General features: G+C 35.6%; 1 long non-coding RNA gene across 2 annotated transcripts; it reads right to left on the reverse strand.

Annotated features, from left to right (window-relative positions):
• Positions 1 to 10,234: 10,234 nt before the first annotated feature.
• Positions 10,235 to 14,016, reverse strand: LOC141623866 (uncharacterized). Of its 2 annotated transcripts, XR_012533694.1 has the most exons (4): positions 13,272 to 14,004; positions 12,805 to 12,949; positions 11,486 to 11,777; positions 10,235 to 11,401 (listed from the first exon to the last, which is right to left on the reverse strand). It is a non-coding gene; the product is annotated as an uncharacterized LOC141623866 (long non-coding RNA). The 2 variants fall into 2 exon arrangements; XR_012533693.1 differs by having other exon boundaries at positions 11,486 to 12,949; positions 13,272 to 14,016.
• Between the last annotated feature and the right edge of the window lie 975 nt (positions 14,017 to 14,991).

Raw genomic sequence — 14,991 nt, forward strand, 5'->3', positions numbered from 1 at the left:
AATAAGGAAAAATATGGCAATTGACTTTGTGCTTGCCTATGCACGTTTCCTTGCTTCTCCACACTCGGTCTTTGTTGCTTGGCGTCCAAGGTAAGACTATACTTGGAGTCCAAGTAAACACACGACTCCTTTGGCTGACTCGGACTTGGCACCAAATAGCTGATGGATATGAACAGTCTGCGGGACTGTTTCATTTAACCGCTCCTAGTCTAAGTTAACTTCCTCGGCAATCAATATCGTATCACCTCATCAGTCAAAGGAGCAGTAAGGGTAGCCTTATGCACAGCACTGAGACATTAACCAGACCTTACAACACCTTTGTGAACCTGAGTAATAGTCTTTGAGGTTCCCAATAACCCTACATAAAAATCCTCAATGCAGCTTTTATCTCCTCAGGTTGGGTACACATCTTGCCATGTTTACTTTTTAATTGATAAACCTTGTTCCTGGCCCTCCTTCTCTTTATGCTAGAATGGAAGAAAGAAGTATTCTCATCCCCTTCTTCCATCCAGTGCTCCTTTGCTTTTTGAGCTAGGAGTAGGTTTTTAGCCCTGATAAGAGTAGTAAGCTCCTCAGCACACTCTTTCTCCGCTTTGCACAGCTCAACATTAAGAGGATCCGACATCAGCTTCTCTTGGAAATGCTTCGATGATAATTCAGTAACTTGAGTTAAATTTTCAATGTCACTGAAGTTAGCCCTATTCAACTGCTTGAAACCTCTCTTCAAACCTTTTAACTTCTGCATAATTTGAAACATAGGAGTGCCTTGAATATGGACTTTCCACCCCAAATTAACCACCTCAAGATAATTCTCATCCAATGCCCACATATTAAAATATTTAAAAGGAGCCTTCTTCTTTTCACCCCTATCATATAAGTTAATGATACAGGGGCAGTGATCAAAAAGCCCTTCAGGGAGAAAGTTTGCAAAATAATCAGGAAAGCTAAGTATCCAGTCATCATTAACAATCACCCTGTCCAACCTACTATAACTCATGTTTGTTATTCCAAGTGTAGTAGGAGCCAATGGTTTTTAATTCCTGCAATTGTCTTTGAGCCATCATCTCCTTTATGGGGTGTCATTTCACTCCAAGTGACATTAGCCCCCCCCCCCCCTCCCCCCCGCAATCCCATTCTCTCATTCACATCTATCACACTGTTAAAGTCCCCACACACTAGCCAACGCCCTTGGACAATAGCCTCACAAGTCTGCAAACTATTCCATAAAGAGACCCTTTCCTGGCTTTTTTTAAAGCCATACACCATAGTGACCCAAAATTTCTTCCTGATACCCTTATCAAAGACTTGAGCATGGATAAGCTGATCAGTCACCAACTGAATATCAACTTGATACAGAAGAGGTTGCCACACCAGCCATACCCTACCACCAGGATGACACCCATTATTTGTGCATATGGACCAATTGTCACAAATATTATTCCTTACCTTTATCCACTGACTACCTTTTATTTTAGTCTCAAGCAAACCATATAAGCCTATATTATTTTGATGGAGAAACCATCTTATTTCATTTTGCTTATTAAGGCTATTCATACCCCTAACGTTCCAAAAACCCAAACTACCCATTGTCAGTATACCCTACCTGAATCACCTTCTTACCATTACTCACATTCCTGGCCTTCTGCAATGATACAGTGAGAGCATCCATGAAAGTGATTACTCTTGGTGTAAAAATCCTAGGCTCTCCTGAATCCTGCCTTAACATCTTAGTAATAAATCTCCTAGGTAGAGACGGTGTCTCAACCACAGGTGACTTCCCCACAGTGTTTGGTACTCCAACAGACACAGAGGGTTCAGGGGTAACCATCTGAACACTTGGTGAGCTTGCCTTAGCAATAGGTTTTGATATTGGAGTCTGAGGTTTCCGAGGACCAGCTGCAGCTTGCCGAGGCTTGGATTTAGGTCTTCATATCTTCTTTGATTTCACAGCCCCCTTCTTCCTACACTGATCAGTAGAATGCCCCATGCCTTTACATTTCTCACAAATTAGAGGTAGCCAATCATAAACCACCCTTATCTTTTGAGTTTTACCCAACTCATCCAAAAACTCAATTTCAGTTGGGAAATCCTGACCAATCTGAACTTCAACCAGCATCCTCGCATAGCCTAAGAAAGCTCTATGAGAGGTTGCCTCATCACATCTCAAAACTTTACCCACCAGTCCGCTAATCTTTGGTAAACAGCCATTTCCCCAAAATTTTATGTCAAGCCCATATAGTTTCAACCAGATTGGGATCGATTTAACATCATATTTAATAAATTCCGTCTCTGGTTTCCACTCCTTTACAATAACTGGCTTATTATCAAACATTAAATGACCTGTGTTCACCACTTCCATTTGTTTTTCCTTTGTCTTAAACCGCACCAAAAAAAATATCATTCGGTAAGAAAGATATACGATCAACCCCATACGATTGCCATACCCTTTTTCACAAACCCCGAAATTACACTTACTGGAGGGTTCGCCCCTAGGATGTAACAAAAAACAGCAGATGACCAGAAATTTACCTCTTCCTCAACATCAGCAGAGGATAATCGAAGTAATGGCACCTCTGACTCTTTATCAGATCCTGAACCTTCCTCAGCTTCATGTTCCGGTACCTAATAATCTGATAATTCCTCTTCCTCCACGATAACATCTAGTTCCGAGTTAGACAACGGTGGGAAGTTAAGACTCAGTCGCCGAACCGGAGACGGAGACGATCCACTCGAACTGGCTATATTAGTATCTATCTGTTTTTGTGATTTTGTATTATTTGTATTATTATTAGTAGTACGATTACTATTCTGATTAGTATTTGATTTAGGATTATTAGATTTAGGGTTCTTTCTTTTAGCCATTGCTAATTGAAATCCCTAATTTAGACTTTAAGAGCTTTTTCTCTCTCTAAAATCTCTCTCATCCCTTTCTAATTAGGTTCTTTTATCATCAACTTTCTCCAACTCAACTTCAGGATTCATAAAAAAGATGGCATCTACATCCCTCTTATAAACCCCACACTTCTCAGCCTCCTCAACCATGGTAAACCAACAAAATTCATCAACATCAACCGCAGTCGTCCTACTAATTCTTCCATTATACACTATACCAGATTTATCTTTAACAAATGAACCACCATACAAGAATTTCAAAGTAACCATATTCAACGAATTAACCTAAATAACAATCGCAAACATTACTAACAGCAGCAGAAATTCAAAATCCAAATAACATATTCTGAGTGATTTAGGGTTTGTTGATTGAAAAAAATTAGAAATTGATTTAGGGTTTTTGATTGGAAAACCCGCAAAAATTGAAACACAAAAACACAGCAATTGAAACACCCAAAAACACGCAATAATTGAAAACCCTAATAAAAAATTAAGTAACTTAATCGAATAGGGAACTTACATTTGCCATGGCACTGAAACTTTATCATTGATTTCGCAAAGATGAAGCTTCAGGATTGATTTTGATTAATTAAGAAATTATTTTAGGGATTTAGGGTTTTTAGACGATGAAACATTTTGGGTTTGTGAAGTTGAGTTTGTGAAAATGAAGGGGGAACACAGGTAATTAGATGGGTTAATAGGTAATTTTTAAGGGGAAACCGGTTCTCAAGGTTGCCCTTCCATCAGTTTACTAGACTTTAAATAATATTGTTACGAAATATCTAGAGATATTATATGGATGTCCATATATTACCGTATCTTTAGGATAAATTCTATTACCATATTATGGATATACTCTTATACTATATATACCCTTCATATGAATAAAGCTGAATACCTCTTCCGCTCTCTCTATTCTCTCACAATTCTCTTTTATTCACAACACGTTATCAGCACGAGTCTCTAACCCTAATTTTATTTTATTTTCGAATACCGCATAACCTATTACGCAGGTACGTTTTCTCTAATCTATTACAATACACAGGTATCAATCAATTTGTCACGTTGACATTTTCCATATACAAAGTACAAACAACATGCAAACACATGACCTTAGTTCTTAGTTGTTACCCATTATGTCGGCCATGTATGTTATAAATTAACACAATCCATGCATGACGTATGTTTATTTTTCATTATTTTGTTTGTATACTGTATTTCGTTAATCGCATTATAATTAACTTGTCTTATTTTCTTGATAGTTAATCATGTCGAATTTGTCCAAACTTGATTTTGCGGCCTTGGATATCTCTGGAAGTAATTATTCTGAATGGGTGTTAGATGCCGAGATGTATCTTAAGTCTTATGCCCTTGGTGATGCTATTAAAGATGGGAATACAGCATCCGAACAAAATAAGGCCAAGGCCCTAATTTTTCTCCGCCGTCACCTCCATGAGGGACTCAAATATGAATATTTGACTGTGAAAGATCCTTTGATCTTATGGCAAAATTTGAAAGAAAGGTATGACCATCTTACAACAGTAATTCTTCCTAAAGCAAAATTTGACTGGATTCACCTAAGGCTACAGGATTTCAAATCCGTTATTGATTATAACTCACCATGCACGAGTAATCGCTTCACAGTTAACTTTGTGTGGAGAAAAGATATCTGATGCAGATATGTTGGAAAAAACATATCAGACTTTTCATAGTTCTCAATTGTTGCTTTCACAGCAATATCGTCAGAGAGGATTTAAAAAATACTCTGAACTAGTTTCATGCTTATTGGTGGCTGGGCAAAATAATCAAATCCTGTTAAAAAACCACCAGTCCGTCCGTCCCATCGCATCGATCCATTCCCTTAAGTGAATGCGGCAGGTTTCGGTCCATTCCATATAGAGAATGCGACAAATAAATATTCGGGTCACACTAGAAGTAGTGGCCCTGGACGTGGACGTGGACGAGGACGAAACAATTTTCGTGGTGGTAGAGGTGGAAGTGGAAAATTTAAAAGATCGTATTCTCACCGAAAGGGGGAATCAAAAGATCGTCCACATGAAAAGATAAAGAAAACTGGTGAAAATCCATGTCACCGTTGTGGTAGTACAGGACATTGGATTAATACTTGTCGTACGCCGCAACATCTTGTTGATCTTTACAAGCAGTCTCAGAAAAATAATAAAGGGAAGAATATTGAAGCAAATTTTGCTGCTGAGCATGAAAATTTTGAGACAAATTATGCTGATGGTGATAACAATCTACCTTTCGTATCTGGCAAATTTATGGATTTGGACATCTCAGATTTCATGACCTTTGATCCTAATGGAGAAATTGGCCCTTTGATTGGCGATGAAAGTGTCCCGAAATTGAACTAAATTTATTTGTATTATTACTAAAAGTTATTTGTTTTTCGTCTATTTTACCTATTAATTTGCTTTCGAATAATATTAAGTACGCTTGTTGAGTTTATTTTATGGATATTATTAATATTTTACGACATTATCTTAACAGTTTATTTCCAATTGAATTATTTACACACGTACGTTTTCTCCTCGAAAATCATAACTTGTGTAATATTTTTACGTACCATATGAGTATAGATTTACATACTATACACAGGTCCCCCCACCAAGCCACGTGAATACGTGATTCATGAATTCCAAAGACAGAGACAATTGCATGCGCAGACAATGTATATTTGTGTCTTGTAATAAATTATAAGTTGTTACATATAGATTTACATACTAATTAAAATTTGTCTTATGCTATATTTGGTCTGTACATATTTTTACATACACAAATTTGTCTCGTTTAACTATTTAGTGTTTTTGACATATGAATGTATGAGTTTATTTATTTATTTATTTTTTAACGCATGTATCTTATTACATGTCATTTATTTTATGAAGATTATTATGGGAGCTACACATGGAGATGTATGCCTCGCGGATAGTGCAACTACGCACACAATTCTTAAAAATAAGAAATATTTTACTTGTCTTAAAGAGGAAAAGACAAATGTTTGTACAATTGCTGGTAGTACAGAATTAATTGAAGGCTCGGGAAGAGCTCATATTTTGTTGCCTAATGGAACAAATATTGAAATACAGGAGGCTTTGTACTCTCCTAAGTCAAAAAGAAATTTGCTGAGTTTTAATGATATCCGTAAAAATGGATTTCATGTTGAGACAGCAAATGAGAATGGGGTTGAATACCTATATATCACACGTTCAAATTTGAACAAGAAAAGTGTGTTGGAAAAACTACAAGCGTTATCTTCTGGCTTGTATTATATGAAAATTTGTGTAGTTGAATCTCATGCACTAGTAAACCAAAAGTTTACAGATAAAAACAAGTTTATTGTTTGGCATGACCGGTTTGGCCATCCCGGATCATTAATGATGCGAAAAATCATTGAAAATTCACGTGGACATTTATTAGAGAATCAAAAAATTCTTCAAACTAGTGAATTTTCATGCGCCGCTTGTTCACAAGGCAAATTAATTATTAGACCATCACCTACAAAGATAGGGAATGAATCCCTTACATTTCTGGAAAGGATACAAGGTGATATTTGTGGACCTATACATCCACCAAGTGGACCATTTCGATACTTTATGGTATTAATTGATGCATCAACTAGATGGTCACACGTATCCTTGTTATCAACTCGCAACCTGGCGTTTGCAAGATTATTAGCTCAATTGATAAGATTAAGAGCTCACTATCCAGATTATCCCATTAAAACTATCCGTTTTGACAAACTTATTTGGTGAATTTAGTTCACAAACTTTTGATGATTATTGTATGTCTATTGGGATAAGTGTTGAACATCATGTAGCACATGTTCACACTCAAAATGGTCTTCTTTGAGTCATTAATAAAACGCATTCAATTAATTGCGAGACCAATGCTTATGAGGTCTAAATTGCCTATTTCGGCATGGGGGCATCTTTGTTTTACATGCAAAGAAACACTAATTCGCATCGGACCAACGAGTTATCATAAATCATCTCCCTAAAGTTGGTTTTTGGTCACGAACCAAATGTTTCTCATCTAAGAATTTTTGGTTGTGGTGTATATGTTCCAATTAGTCCACCACAACGTACAAAGATGGGACCCCAAAGAAGGTTGGGAATATATGTTGGGTTCGAATCTCCGTCAATTATTAAATTTTAGAGCCATCTACGGGAGATTTATTTACGGCCCGTTTTTTGATTGTCATTTTGATGAATCACTTTTCCCAACGTTAGGGGAGAAAATAAACAACTGGTAAAAGAGATAAGTTGGCATGAATTATCATTATCTCATTTAGATCCTCGTACTAAAGAATGTGAACTTGAAGTTCAAAGGATAATTCATTTACAACGGTTAGCAAACCAACTGCCAAATGCCTTCACTGATCCAAAAGGAGTGATAAAATCTCATATACCATTTGTAAATGCTCACTAAAATTAATGTCCCTGAAGGACTTTCAATTGCAAATGAGTCTAAAGCACGCATGAAGCGTGGTAGACCTATTGGTTCCAAAGATAAAAATCCTCGAAAACAAAAAGGAGCAAAAGTTGATAATGGCAATGTTGAGGATAAGATAGCTTTTGAAAAGCCCCTTGAAAAGCTTGGAGACATGACTGATAATATTAATCTAGAAGAGATTCGGTGCACGAAAATAAAAATTGTGAAGAGATCTCGATAAATTATGTCATGTCTAGAAAAATATGGAACCGAAACAAAGTCGACGTCGATGATGATGTTTTTGCATTTAATGTAGCGCTTGATATCATGCATGAAAATGAGGATCATGAACCAAAGTCTGTTGATCAGTGCAGACGTAGAATTGATTGGCCTAAATGGAAAGATGCTATTGAAGCAGAATTAAAATCACTGGCTAAACGAGAAGTGTTTGGGCGAATGGTCGCACACCTAGTGGAGTAAAGCCGATGAGGCTACAAATGGGTGTTTGTGCGAAAAAGAAATGAAAAAGGCGAGATAGTCAGATATAAGGCTCGTTTAGTTGCACAAGGTTTTTCACAAAGACCTGGTATTGATTATGAAGAGACATATTCTCCTGTAATGGATGCAACTACTTTTCGATATCTGATTAGTCTGGCTATAAGGGAAGGACTTGATTTACGTCTTATGGACGTTGTTACTGACTTATTTATATGGCTCACTTGATAATGATATATACATGAAACTCCCTGAAGGTTTTAAGCTTCCTGACACATTAAAATCAAGTCCAAGAGAGCAATATTCAATCAAGCTAAACAAATCTTTGTATGGTTTGAAACAGTCAGGGCGTATGTGGTATAATAGTCTTAGTGAATATTTGTTAAAAGAAGGTTATAAAAATGACCCTATTTGTCCGTGTCTATTCATAAAGAGGTCAAAATCCGGATTTGTGATTATTGCTGTTTATGTTGATGATCTTAATATTGTTGGAACTTCTGAAGAAATTACAAAAGCCGTTGAATGTTTGAAGAAGGAATTTGAGATGAAAGATTTAGGAAAAACAAAATTTTGTCTTGGTCTGCAAATTGAACATCTTGACAATGGAATTTTGTTACATCAAGGGACCTATATTGATAAAGTGCTAAAACAGTTTAAAATGGATAAAGCACATCCGTTGAATACTCCTATGGTTGTAAGAACACTTGATGTGAAGAATGACCCGTTTCGACCTCGTGAAGCAAATGAGAAAGTCCTTGGTCCTGAAGTACCATACTTGAGTGCAATTGGAGCTTTGATGTATCTTGCTAGTCATACTCGACCCGACATATCTTTTTCAGTAAATCTCTTAGCAAGATATAGCTCTTCTCCAACTCAAAGGCATTGGAATGGAGTCAAACATTTACTCCGTTATCTTCAAGGTACGTCTGATATGGGTTTATATTATTCTAATAAATGCAAAACAGAGTTAGTTGGTTTTGCAGATGCGAGTTATATTTCGACCCACATAATGGTCGTTTCGCAAAGCGGCTATGTGTTTACATGTGGTAATACTCCTATCTCATGGCGCTCTGTGAAGCAAACTATAGCCGCCACTTCTTCAAATCATGCCGAGTTATTAGCAATTCATGAAGCTAGTCGAGAATGTGTATGGTTGAGATCAGTTATTCATCATATTGAAGGATCATGCGATCTATCTCCAAGAGATAAATCACCAACTATTTTACATGAAGATAATACTGCATGCATCGCTCAACTCAAGGCAGGATTCATCAAGGGTGATAGAACGAAGCACATTTTGCCGAAATTCTTTTTTACCCATGATCTTCAAAAAGATGGTGTCATTAGTGTTCAACAAATCCGCTCTAGTGAAAATCTCGCAGACATTTTTACCAAGGCACTTCCGAGCAAGACATTTGAGAAGCTAATCAATCAACTTGGGCTACGTCGTCTCAAGGATGTCAAGCGATGTTTTAATGAGGGGGAGTAAATACGCGTTGCACTCTTTTTCCCTTAGCCATGGTTTTGTCCCACTGGGTTTTCCAGGCAAGGTTTTTAATGAGGCAACACTTAGTGCGTATTACGGAGATTATTGTACTCTTTTTCCTTTATTAGATTTTTGTCTCATAGGGTTTTTCTAGTAGAGGTTTTAACGAGGCATTTTCTCCAATGATGGACATCCAAGGGGGGGTGTTACGAAATATCTAGAGATATTATATGGATGTCCATATATTACCGTATCTTTAGGATATATTCTATTACCATATTATGGATATACTCTTATACTATATATACCCTTCATATGAATAAAGCTGAATACCTCTTCCGCTCTCTCTATTCTCTCACAACTCTCTTTTATTCACAACAAATATCAAATTTTGGCTTTTTCTCAGTTAAATTGTAGTGTCGATTAATATAAGAAGATGGGGCTTAGTTTGGATTATTCTTGTGAAATAATCCAATAATAAAAACAAACCTTTTATGATAAAATTTATTTTCTACCCTTGAGTATTATATAAAGTGTATATACAATCGTAAAAAAAACTCTCTCATAATAATATCTCTTATAAAAGTACATCTCTATATAAACAAAAAATATTAAATCAAAATATATTTTATACTTTTTTTCTTATACTTCGCATTCAATTAAGAAATTCATAAAAAGTGCTAAAACAATTTCTTTTTTACGAGTATTAAATTAAATTTTAAAGAAAAAATGGAATTAAATGGAGTGGAAATGAAAGATAAATCATTAATTGGCTTAACTGTACAATAATCAAAATGTATGAAGTTTAATTTACACCTAATTGGCTAACTTATTTGCTTCTTCTTATTCTTCCACTCAAATCATTCGATTTAAACAGTCTATATTAAGAATAGAGGGTATCTTTTACACTAGATAATTAAATAAGCTCAGAGACTTCAAATCATGCAATGACTGCTACTATGATACTCTGATAGTTTAGTAATCCACTACTACTAACTCATCCTTTTTATGTTGCTATATAAAGACAGTTTAACTAACCAATTAACTAATGTTGGTATAATAAAGGTTTAAAGATGAATAGATAAACAAGTAGTACCAACTTTCCATCTGCAGTTTTGAGTTTCTAAGGAGAAGGCAGGCTTACCAAAAGATGGTACCAATTACAACACTGCTTTATCTCTTCATTACTTCCATCATCTTCCTCGCCAATCCTTCCGCTTTCCCGACTGCGGCCTTTCAAAATCGGCCAATAATTTCTCCAAATGCTCTCGGCTTTGTTCTTCCAGGTGGTCCAATACTTCTTATCTAGTTTTCTGGAACTGTGATTGTTTTTTTCATTTTGTTCCCACTAGTGTATATTTTCTTGCCAATAGTATGGAGGAATGATTTGAACATGGAAATAATAATCCATTAATTGAATTTTTAATGTTGTCTACCTATAGTGTACAGAATTACAGTTCTAAGTACCTGCATACTCACACTCCCTGAAACACTCGACTTTGTTCCATAAAAGTCTGAAACTGAGTCCAAATTGTAGACAAGAGTATTTTTGTTCCATCTCCCTTGTTTCTTCTGTACTCGGGATTCTGCCCATCTTGTTTTCTTCTGTACTCGAGAATCGACGAGGAAGGACAAAAGAGTTGGTAGGTATCCAAAATATGACGAGCAGCGGACACAATCTAGATATACTGTGGATCAAGATGGCAATCCAAGATTGTTGAGACTCGCCTTCTTAATCTTCGGAAAAAAGAGTAAGATGCCACTTAACCAAAAGATATGATGTGGAATTACCAAGATTATCAATAGACATTGTTAAAGCAAAGAAGATGCCTTAAATTCCTTGGAGGTGAAGTTTGGCACTGCGAGCTAGAACCGGCATCCATTTGAGCCTCAACATAAATTGGAAGGCAAGCTGGCAATAGCTCCGAAAACCTCATTTGAGATGCCGACTTTCATATTCCATCGCGATACCAGAAGTATCCAAGAACCGGCTCCAAAGACTCAGATCTCGAGATTGGTGATCATTCAAGGCATATTGGAATAGCAGAGATCCCATTAGGCCACCAGCTGAACCTACACGCATATGCCCAACAAATTTCTGAAAGTTGAGTGATTATGTAGCAAACATTTTTATTCTTAACTTTTTCCTTATCATACCTGAGACAATTGAGGACCTGGATCTGAATCAGTATACCCAGTAGAACATAGACATACCATCATGAACATCCAGACTCGAGGCAAATGACAAGAACATATATAGACATCTCACCACATCTTTGACAACCTCCAAGGACCATACAGTTCTCTACTTGCATCCATTAGTCTTCGAGTCTCTGTCTCGACTCATTCCAAGAAATATTCAGCGTTCCATTGTGAATGATTTTGACTACAAGTACTATAGCTGCTGGGATCATCGCCAATCCATAGAAGTGAATAACCTGAAACCTTTCTAAGATAAGATAAAATTGGGAGTTAAAAATACCTTACCAACATCGCTCTTCTTCCTGAAAACTAATGTCTCGCCATAATTTAGGGAGCACATAAATGATAAATCCACAGCTGAAGATATTACACCATTGGATTCATTTAGCATTTGACAATCGTATCCTATCTTTTCATTACTAGTCAGTAGTCACTCCGCGGTTTTGATCCATTTGATTTCCTTTTATTAAAAAAATTGAAATTTATAGGTGCACTTTACTCCAAAGTTGCAGAGTGACTCATCGCCTTATAGGGATGTCAGCATGACGGGCACAATTGGGTATCGTACTGCACCCACCCACCAGTTCGAGCGCGCATGAGTAGAATGTTAACGGGTGGTGCGGTGGAAATGGATATAAAAAATAATACACTTCATACCCGCCAAAAATAAGATCATTAATTAATATTATTATTCATTTCTATAGAGATATTTATCTTCTTTTTTTCTTGAATGATCAATGAAAATCTTAAATTATGAAATCGACTCTAAAAAGTTTGCAAATTTATTTGTAGTGATTTAACTAATTTTACTAAAACCATATCGATCAAGTTGCTATATAGATGGGTAGTAGATAAATAGGTGGGTACGGTTTTAGATCTCCATCCCTGGGGGTATGAGTTTTATTTTGGGTCATTTAGAAACAACATTCTCGTATTAACACACAATAAGGTTGTGTACATCCTACCCCCTACCCAATATGTGAAACCCTTTGAGTCCCTTGTAAAACTTATTGTTGCGTTGATGGAGTGAACCAAGTAGCCAATGACAAAGAATTCCTAAAGTGACCCAACTGAATAACAGAGGGAGACCCAGGTTTGAACGTTGGCTGTAAGATTCTAATGCCTGTTAGTATTTTGAACTGTCAAAGCAAGCACAACCAAGAGAATGGACAATTCCCTATCCAAGGATAGGTACAGCATCAGAAAGATGCAAATAACGCCTAAAACACCATCAAACCAATTAAATCCAGCAATGAATTGAGATATATACTCACACGCGGTATAATCTGAAGGCTATAAATTTTTATCCTAAGGGAGAAAAACCTCATAAGTACTTCCAAACACCAACAACATCACCTCTTTCTTATTGACTCGCACCTTATGGTAGGATATAGCGAGCCCCGTTGATTGCAGCCTTACCTGTGCAATGAGAGCATACACATAAACGGTTTTCGGATAAAACATAACAAAAGTTGAGTCGAAAATTGGATCTAGACATTGTTATTTGCCTGCTCCATAATATAACAAGAGCAGATATATTAGTGTGCCATTCTGCTTTTTTCCCTTATTGAATCTCACAACTCACAAGTGAACGACAACAGTTGGTCAGATCAGTTACCATTTTGAGGTTGTGCCCAAGATAGGAATCAACCACTTGTGCAACCATAATTTCAAGTAAATAAAAGACTTGAGCAATGAAAATATAAATATAAATATGCATAATCACATGACAAGAATATACCTGCAATACTGAATAAGGCCGTCTGTGATACCCTTGGACAGGTTTAATACCTGTCATTAGACCCCAAATAGGCTCTAAAAAATCAGGGAAGTTTAGACATTGCTTGATATATTGCGCTTCAAAGAGTTGCGATTTCTGCACATCCTTCATGTAGAACTCCGACCCGGCTTTAAAAAAAGAACTAGTATTGGTGCCCGGCTTCGCCCGGGCTACCTCTACTTACCATTAAATTTTTTTTCCATTAAATAAAATTACTTGAAGTTGTATAACACATAAATTTATCATTAATATATATTTCTATGATATATTCTAAAATTACGATAAAATAAATTTTGAGACAAATTCACTACTCCCGCTATTAATATTTTACTCTTATTAATGAAACAATAGTAATAACATTTCACTACTTGCCCGTAATCATTGTTACTTTCACTACTCCCGCCGTAATTATTGTTATTGTCACTACTGCCGCATTAATATGGATAATTTCACTACTCCCGCCGTAATTATTATTACTTTCACTATTGGCGCATTAATATTGATTATTTCACTACTCCCGTTGTTGTTTCTATCACTTTCATTAATCTCGCTGATAATATTGTTACTTTTACTATATTCAAATGAGTGATTATTATCATATAACTATATCCAATGTTACTACAATTCTTTTCTTCACTGACGAAATTATTTTTACTACTTAGACATGCAATTTTAAAAGGATTATATATTTATATAAACATATTACATATATGCATTAAATCAAATCGAAAGAATTATGCAATATTATATATTATGAAATCTAACTTGAAATATTTATAACCTACTTATATTATATTTTTGTATGTTAAATAATTAACATCTTTATACATCTAATAAACTATAAAGTTTAATAAAATTGCATAGATTTTAAATTTAATATATAATTTTATGATGATAATAATTAATACCATAAGTGTACATGTTTATACTAATTAATTATTTTATTTTAAGTAAATTGACCATCTTCTATAAATATTTAGGAAAATTACCAAGCATCTTTTTTCTTTTAGTCTCCTTGAAATTGACCATCTTAATTAATTATTTTATTTTAAGGAAATTGACCATCTTAAATAATTATTTTATTTTAAGGAAATTGACCATGTTTTAGTCTCTTACAAATGTTAAGGAAAATTACCAAGTTTCTATATAATTTAATTTTAACCCAAACTATATAATATTTGCATTGAGATCCCTTAATCGGGTCCATCACACGGTGCTAGTGATTTAAAACTATATAGTATAATTAATTTGTATAACTTTCTTTAATTACATTGAAGTCCCTTGGTTTCTGGATTTAATATATAGTATTGATATCCCAGTCCTTGACTAACTCTAGACAACCAAGACCACCAAAAACCAAACTCCAGTGCATTTTATTTGCAAGCATTTTGCACCAATTCAAATTATTCAATGATGAACCTAACGTGGAAGTGGGCTGTTCTTCTTCCATGATCGGCTGACTATATCTACTAAAACTATTCACTGCCCAATAAGTTAAGCACCAAATTAAATATAAATCCTTGCTTGTATATGTTTAACTGCTCTCCAAGTGAAGTAAAGGCTCAATTTCCAATAAGATACTGAAAATTATCCATTATTGGCAGGCAATGAGCTAATCTCGTGGTAGGCGCTCAAAGGGGTACGCTGTATTGTCTGACCCACTGCTGCATGGTTCAGTGTT

The sequence above is a fragment of the Silene latifolia genome, chromosome X (genome assembly GCF_048544455.1).
Source record: "Silene latifolia isolate original U9 population chromosome X, ASM4854445v1, whole genome shotgun sequence".
Taxonomy (NCBI): domain Eukaryota; kingdom Viridiplantae; phylum Streptophyta; class Magnoliopsida; order Caryophyllales; family Caryophyllaceae; genus Silene; species Silene latifolia.